Source organism: Helianthus annuus, chromosome 12 (assembly GCF_002127325.2).
Source record: "Helianthus annuus cultivar XRQ/B chromosome 12, HanXRQr2.0-SUNRISE, whole genome shotgun sequence".
NCBI classification, from domain to species: Eukaryota; Viridiplantae; Streptophyta; class Magnoliopsida; order Asterales; family Asteraceae; genus Helianthus; species Helianthus annuus.
In genome coordinates this window covers 20,137,726-20,147,265 of record NC_035444.2, presented here as the reverse complement: position 1 = coordinate 20,147,265, position 9,540 = coordinate 20,137,726, and positions in this window count along the sequence as shown.

The window sequence follows — 9,540 nt, the reverse complement described above, 5'->3', positions numbered from 1 at the left end:
AATTAAAACGACTCCTGATCAGAATTTACAGCCGAATTGTATTGGCTGTAACCTGAATGAACCTTGACAAAAACATGTGTTTCTTGAGTCTAAAATGTAATTCCAGGAAATATCTTTAAAACCCCACTGGAATCGCATTTTTTTGACGAAAATTGAGCGTTTTATGAATTTTTCCGTATCGAAGGTTCAAGCTGCTTTTTCTAGCAGAATTTGCAGCCCATTACGAATGTCATAACTCAATTTAGGAATTTATTTATGATCTTAAATTTCTACTGTAGATAGTTTTAAGTGATTAAAAGAATCTCCAATTGGAATTTCGTCAATCGGATAAACGAGGAATTTTAAATGAATTTTTCCGTAAGCTGCAGTCAGAAGTGACGAATCTGATTGCAGCTTAGTAAATGAATTTTTACGAATTTTTGTAAAGAATTAGATCTTGAAATTTTAACACAAGGGCTAACCCTCCGAGAGGTACGCCACATAAAAAAATCATAATTTTTGAAGACTTGTAAACAGGTTAAACAAGTCACCAAAACAGCCCATTTTTCAGTGATACGAAATGCCTAAATGAAATCGCGGTCTACCTGGTTTTGTTACTATGTGAGTATGAAATGTAAACTATGTCCGTAGTATAAACGACTATAAAGTTGTGGATGTGTGAAATTAGATCTTATTAAGTACATGCTTTATCAATATGTGCTATATGTGATGACATGAAGAATTACGTGGAATGAAAATATGCGACTCTAGTTGTACTTTGATATGTCGGAAATTGATGAGTAAAAGTTAAAACGAAGCCGAATGTGAAATATAAATTGACATGATCATTCATATGTATAATTTTATATGCTAACAAGAATGTGGATGCAATACAATGAAAGTATAAGGATCATGTCAAGATGGATGGAAGCATAAAGGGCTAAGGGGTCATGCGGACGTGAGGAAACGAGAGCGGATACGGATGCTTAAGGTAAGTAAACTCCCGGACTCCCTCTTTAGTAGTAATGAAATTAATTGTATGATATTTGTTAGAAGTTATGTTGAAATGCGTTATTGAGGATGATATGAAATAAGTAGTATTAAGTAAAGGATTTTCGTAATCACTTCTTATTTTGTTTAAGTAAGGTAGCGTTAGTTTATCGAGCATGATGATGATTGAGGTTTGATATGGTTTTGGATGTATGAAATCGGTAACTTTTACTACGTAGACCAAACGGGTCAAAACAAGGTAGTAATGATATGTCGGAATAATGCTTAAGTTATGGCTGCGGTTTTGTAAGCGGGTTATGGGTAGAATTTCATATAAGAATGTTAAACGAGAAATGGGGACGCTAATGTAGACAAAAGACTCGGTTGTGAGTACTTGAATGTGTTTGGAGTCGTGTTGATTTAAATAGTCTTATTGTTGACCCGAAGTTCTTTTTTTTATAGTTAAGGTGGTTTGATGCAAATTATTGAATATAGTTCAATTTAACAATGGTGTATTGTCTTGACGATGTTTTGGGGGTTTAAACCCATAAAAAAAGAGTGCAAATTGTTAATGGGTCGAGATACCTCAATGTAGTTATATATATTTACATGAGTTGAAGTGATTGATTCCTTGAATATGGGTTACGTATGCTAAATTAAAAAAAAAATCATGTAGGTATGGCTCGTTAATTTCAAACAACGCGAGAGCTTGTATGTATGTGTGCATATATGAATGTATGTGTATATGTGTAGAGGTATATGATTGTATGCATGTGGGAATTTAGGAATGTGAACATGTTTGAATGCGAGATGTCATTTATGTATGAAGGAATGGTTCATTATGTCTGGTTATTGACGAATACTAATGATTTGTCTTGAGATTGGAATGTAATACAGGTATGAGAACATCAGGTTCAAGAAGTATTGAAGTCAAACACGGAACAAGAGATATCAAATGGATTAAGTTTATATTGTTGAATGTTATACGAATTTTTAATTGTATGATAATAATGTCATATGATGTTGACGATGTTTAATGGTTATGTTGTGAATGATGTCCACAGGTTTTATACGGATTTCTTCTACTACTAACGAAGATGAGCGGACGTAGATCGAGACAAGAGCAAGGATTGTACGGGAAGGATCGGTCACATAGTTTAACAAATATAGGTCCGAAATATTAATATAATGAAACGTGGTAAATCCTTTTTAATGAGTGTATGACATTTGGTATTCGAACCTTCCTGTAAGTATTATGTCTAATAAAGAACGAAATTTTGGGTTCATATCTTCCGCTGTGTTGTATTTTTAAGTTATTACAAGTTAGTTTTACATGGAATTGTTCATAATACGAACGGGTCATGCCCGATTTTTGTTAAATTATAGTATGATAATATCACATTTGGAAGGTGAAATCTGGGCGTTACAAGTTGGTATCAGAGCCCTGGTTTGAGAGAAATCAAGTAGAACGAGGTATATACTTGAACTCAAACCTGTGTGCTCTTGTGACAAGGAACCCGTACAATCCAAGACTCGATCAAGGCCTAAAGTTAAAAGCGAATGTAAGTATGTATTAATTTATGTATTTAAAGGAAAATAATAGTATGTTATGTGAAGGGTAAGCACAATTGCTTGGAAAGGATGATCTGTGGATGTGGTCTAGGACCAGCACCAAGGCATGTAATAAGACATAATGACCCAGATACGTAAATTTAGCATATGGGTGCATGTAATGCTAAAATTTATTGAGCGAAGGAAAATTTTAATGAAATATAATAATAGAATGGAAACGAAGTTATGAAAATGATACACGTGCCGAAACCTAATTTTTCGGACATAAGGTGACGATTACACAAAGGCACGAAACTAGTATGTGGAATGTGTACCTGGCGAGTAACAAGAAACATATGACATTCGTGAGACTATGATGATTGTTACAGGAATGTCCGTTAGAATTAGGTGGTAGGTGGACGTGAGGGTAAAAAGAAATGTAAGACTTTCAGGAATGAAAGTATGAATGATATGTTAGAATCCGCGAGACGGATTCAAGACATGAAAGGAAGGAAAGTATGAATTATATGTTAGAATCCGCGAGACGGATTCGAAACATGAAAGGAAGGAAAGTATGAATGATATGTTAGAATTCACGAGAGGGATTCGAAACATGAAAGGAATGAAAGTATAAATGATATGTTAGAAACCACGTGACGGGTTCGAAACATAACAAACGATAAGAATGAAAAGATTCGAATGTGTAGGTAATTACAGACTAAGCAATTAAATATTCTTTAAAAAGCAAATATTATTCAAGTTATGTCTTAAACTTATACATATACAAATATGTTTGTATGCGAGAATGGTTAAAAAGACGAATGAGTCATGCGAGTCAAATGGTAACCGCCACTTAAACCCGATATTTAATGTTTTGATTTGTTAAGTTTTATACTTGTAGGTGAGCATCATGTTTGGCACATAAACTTAAATCTTGACGAAAGAAAGAAGTTTTGAACATGTTATGTGTTAGATGTGTTAATAGTCGACTCTTAGGAGTCGTAATAAATGACGGGCTACGACCCGGACAATAATTTAAGTATAATTAGGAAGGGTAAGTTATGACAAGAATACTGAATTGATGAAATGAATGTCTTGGCAAGTAAGCATGAATGAAAAGAAGTAAGAACGTGTACTTTAATACTTATACGATAAATAAGAAATGTCAGTTTCACCTCGAAAAGTCAAACTGTAAGGGTTGACGAAATAAGAAACTGGAATAAAAGAATTGCATGTAAGGGATGAAATGTGGGATGTATTACAGCATGTATGTAGGAAGAATTAAAAGGATAATAGGTGGGTAACCATCTAGAATAATGAATGTTTGAATAAAAAGTGCTAATCGCCGATTTTGTAGATGATAATGGTGGAATTCTGAATGTGATGAAACCAATTGAATTGGTGAAAGAAGGTGTATGAGTTGGAGCCCATTACAAGGATGAATGAAAACTGGCCCGGTACGGTTAGTACTAGTGAAGAAGCGGATCGATCTAGTTTACGGATCACGGATGTATGAAATGAAATCAAGGTGAGTAAAATGTTTTAACTCATGACAGATAGATATGAATTAGTAAATTAAAAACGACTTACTAGATGAATGATGGAATAGGTATAGTAAGGTATGGAACATTTGACTTTAATAGTTGACGTTAGAAGAAAACTATGCCATTAAGAACTAAATCTTAAGGGTTTTGAGCAAAAATTTCGGGTATTAGTTAAGCTCTCGTCTAATGAACTTGCATGACACGTTTGCTTATGCAACTTAAGAAATGTATGAAATGAGAGGAATAGTAATATAGAATGGATGATGTGAGTTGAAGGTAACATAAGGGTATGTATGGTATAAACCACTATAGGAAATGAGGATGTTAGGTGGAAGCATGGTATAGAAAGTATAGACTTGTTAGAGAGAAGTCAATTGAATGAATAATATATGAATTAAGATCGGGTGGTTACTTATAATTATGATGCAACTGTTAAAGTTAAACATAAAGGGGGTAGGTATAAATTACGAAGGGAAGATATTAGTGTCAAATGGAAACGAGAAAGAGGTTTCGGGGACGAAATCTCCTTTAAGGGGGTAGATTGTAACATCCCAAAACGCGAATTTTAAAATTCGTTAGAATGGTACCATGTTTAATTAGGGAAATTGGCCTGTAATAATCCTACCTAGAACTTATTGGCCATTAATAATCCCACCTCAGAATATTCCCCCCACCAGTCCCACCTTTCACCTATTTTTCCTACAATGGTCCCCCGTTAAAAAAACTTAACGGAGTTAAGCTTTTTTCCAAATTACAAACAGATTTTTTAGGGCTTCTGATTAAAACGACGATACGAGTCCATTGATATAAAACTTGCTTCGAAACAGTGCTCGAAACGATGAAAACGACGCTTCAATTCAGGTGTTTAAATTTCTAAATAATCTTAATCAAGTCACTTGGAGCACCGTTTCGAAGTAAGTTTTACATCAATGGACTCGTATCATCGTTCTGATCAAAAGCCCTAAAAAATCTGTTTGTAATTTGGAAAAAAGCTTAACTCCGTTAAGTTTTTTTAACGGGGGACCATTGTAGGAAAAATAGGTGAAAAGTGGAACTGGTGGGGGGAATATTCTGAGGTGGGATTATTAATGGCCAATAAGGTCTAGGTGGGATTATTACAGGCCAATTCCCTGTTTAATTAAATAAATATAATAACTAAGTTACTAAACTTGGTTAAATGTCTAAGAAAACAATCAAGGAAAGGAATTTACTTACAATTGTGATCAAGTAACAATTAGAGGGGCTAAAAGTGTCAAATTGGAAATTAATTATAATAAAATCATTTTGTTAAAAACAAAACACACACTTGTGTTTTGTTCTGGAAATCGATCAGAAGCAGGGGACGACCCCAAGCTCCCCAAAACCCTAGTTCTTGTCAAAACCTCCAATTTGAAGGATCAAATCAAGTCCAAAACGAAAATCGAGCATAGATTAGTGATCCCCATTGCAAGGAGATCATAAGGTATATAAAATTTGATAAAAATTCTCTACTTGAAATTCTCATGAATTTAGGGAATTCAAAATCTTTGGATGCATGTGTGATATGTAGATGAAATAGGAACATTTAAATGTTTAGGAGTAAACCCTAGACAAGAATATATTGAAATCATGCCTAGCTCAAGTAAATTCAGATTTTTGTTGATGCTAAATTCATGTATGAGATGTTTTTAGGGTTTTGATTCCTAAAAATTAGTGTTATGATGTCAAGAACATGCTTAAATTGAAAGCTGAATTAAAACGACTCATGATCAGAATTTACAGCCGACTTGTATTGGCTGTAACCTGAACCAAAAATGACTAAAACATGTGTTTCTTGAGTCTAAAATGTAATTCCAGGAAATATCTTTAAAACCCCACCGGAATCGCATTTTTTCGACGAAAATTGAGCGTTTTATGAATTTTTCCGTATCGAAGGTTCAAGTTGCTTTTTCTGGCAGAATTTGCAGCCCATTACGAATGTCATAACTCAATTTAGGATTTTATTTATGATCTCAAATTTCTACTATAGATATTTTTAAGTTATTAAAAGAATCTCCAATTGGGATTTCATCAATCGGATAAACGAGGAATTTTAAATGAATTTTTCTGTAAGCTGCAGTCAGAAGTGACGAATCTGATTGCAGCTTAGTAAATGAATTTTTATGAATTTTTGGTAAAGAGTTAGATCTTGAAATTTTAACACAAGGGCTAACCCTCCGAGAGGTACGCCACATAAAAAAATCATAATTTTTGAAGACTTGTAAACAGGTTAAAACAAGTCACCAAAACAACCCATTTTTCAGTGATACGAAATGCCTAAATGAAATCGCGGTCTACTTGGTTGTGTTACTATGTGAGTATGAAATGTAAACCATGTCCATAGTATAAACGACTATAAAGTTGTGGATGTGTGAAATTAGATCTCATTAAGTACATGCTTTATCAATATGTGCTATATGTGACATGAAGAATTATGTGGAATGAAAATATGCGACTCTAGTTGTACTTTGATATGTCAGAAATTGATGAGTAAAAGTTAAAACGAAGCCGAATGTGAAATATAAATTGACATGATCATTCATATGTATAATTTTATATGCTAACAAGAATATGGATGCAACGCAATGAAAGTATAGGGATCATGTCAAGATGGATGGAAGCATAAAGAGCTAACGGGTCATGCAGACATGAGGAAACGAGAGCGGATACGGATGCGTAAGGTAAGTAAACTCCCGGACTCCCTCTTTAGTAGCAATGAAATTAATTGTATGATATTTGTTAGAAGTTATGTTGAAATGCGTTATTGAGGGTGATATGAAATAAGTAGTATTAAGTAAAGGATTTTCGTAATCACTTCTTATTTTGTTTAAGTAAGGTAGCGTTAGTTTACCGAGCATGATGATGATTGAGGTTTGATATGGTTTTCGATGTATGAAATCGGTAACTTTTACTACGTAGACCAAACGGGTCAAAACAAGGTAGTAGTGATATGTCGGAATAATGCTTAAGTTATGGCTACGGTTTTGTAACCGGGTTATGGGTAGAATTTCATATAAGAATGCTAAACGAGAAATGGGGACGCTAATGTAGACAAAAGACTCGGTTGTGAGTACTTGAATGTGTTTGGAGTCGTGTTGATTGAAATAGTCTTATTGTTGACCCGAAGTTCTCTTTTTTTTTTATAGTTAAGGTGGTTTGATACAAATTATTGAATATAGTTCAATTTAACAATAGTGTATTGTATTGCCGATGTTTTGGGGGTTTAAACCCATCAAAAAAGAGTGCAAATTGTTAATGGGTCGAGATACCCAAGTGCTGAAAATTCAGCTTATTTCCAGATTTTTGCTAGTCTTTAAAAATTCATAGAAAATCAACTGAATGTCCGTTCGGGGCGTATTTTATATCCACGGAAAGGTCTCGGAGTCACCGTTACGAAGAATTTTAGTTTGAAGTGAAATACTCAATGTAAAGATGGGAAAATACTGAATTACTACAGCCGCATAAAGCTGAGTGAAAAACTTAAATTTTATAATATTGCATAATCTTAAGGAATTTATAAGGAACCAATCGGATGTGATTATGTTGTTTTTAACCTCAATATAGTTATATATATTTACATGAGTTGAAGTGATTGATTCCTTGAATATGGGATACGTATGCTAAATTAAAAAAATCATATAGTATGGCTCGTTAATTTCAAACAGCGCGAGAGCTTGTATGTATGTGCGCATATATGAATGTATGCGTATATGTGTAGAGGTATATGATTGTATGCATGTGGGAATTTAGGAATGTGAAATGCGAGATGTCATTTATGTATGAAGGAATGGTTCATTATATCTGGTTATTGACGAATACTAATGATTTGTCTTGAGATTGGAATGTAATACAGGTATGAGAACATCAGGTTCAAGAAGTATTGAAGTCAAACACGGAACAAGAGATATCAAATGGATTAAGTTTATATTGTTGAATGTTATACGAATTTTTAATTGTATGATAATAATGTTATATGATGTTGACGATTTTTAATGGTTATGTTGTGAATGATGTCCACATGTTTTATACGGATTTCTTCTACTACTAACGAAGATGAGCGGATGTAGATCGAGACAAGAGCAAGGATTGTACGGGAAGGATCGGTCACATAGTTTAACAAATATAGGTCCGAAATATTAATATAACGAAACGTGGTAAATCCTTTTTAATGAGTGTGTGACATTTGGTATTCGAACCTTCCTGTAAGTATTATGTCTAATAAAGAACGAAATTTTGGGTTCATATTTTCCGCTGTGTTGTATTTTTAAGTTATTACAAGTTAGTTTTACAGGGAATTGTTCATAATACGAACGGGTCATGCCCGATTTTTGTTAAATTATAGTATGATAATATCACATTTTGGAAGGTGAAATCTGGGCGTTATACAACCTAATGCATCATCTACGTCGCACACTTCATGAATATTACGTTTTGTTTCGTCAGAAGAGGGATTCTTATTGCCTACGAGTGCTTTGGATACAGGTGTAACATTGTCACCGATGCATGACATCTCATCCTGATATAAAAAGACAATAAGTATTAATGTTTCGAAAAATTTAGTACAAATAACCAAATTCTTATATTACCTTCATAAGGTCAACAGGAGTAGACAAACTGCAGGAATCTGGCCAACGATTTGGACTGCTCATGCTTTACGTACATAAGACACAGTAACATAAAATACACACAATGGTATAAATCTATTTCAAAATGATATGACTATGAAATGAAAAGAATGACATAATGAAGATTTAAACCTGGTTAAGATTGAATTTGGCGTAGAGCACGGCAAGGATCTCATCATCGTTAGTGGTCGTTGCTATACCATAGTTTTCAACCTGATGCTCAATGTTATAGTCTTTAACATTTACGATGAACGCATACTTCTTTCCAATCAATGTGTCAAAAATCTCAGGATATGGGTTCGGTATCTCTCCAGAATTAACAACTATGATTTTATAAAAATTAATATAAATTACTATGAGCACAAGTTATTTGAGAATGTATTAAGATCGTTAAGCATGTTAACCTTTGCAACCTCCATTTGAAGACTGTACATACAAAAAAGAATAAGTAAAATATATCTATTGATAAACGTAATATGATAATTGTCACACCCCAAAAATACTACATGCGGGAACCCCCGCGAGGCGTATGACGTACCAGGATCTAGCCACCAATCACATTGAACTCATATCAGTATTTCAAATAAAACTTTCATCTATTAAAGTAAGCGTTACAAAACATTGTTTATCATTCAGCGGAAGCATAATACAATAGTAAAGATTTTCGTAACCCAAGTCTATAAAAGCCATTAAACATGTCTCGTGATTCCATGTAACTCGACCCATGACCACTCCAGCATCCCAGACCGCAAGTTCCAATTGATTGTACCTATAGGCCTGCAAGCATGCAGAAAAAGTGTATCAGCATAACGCTGGCGAGTTCACTGATTTGT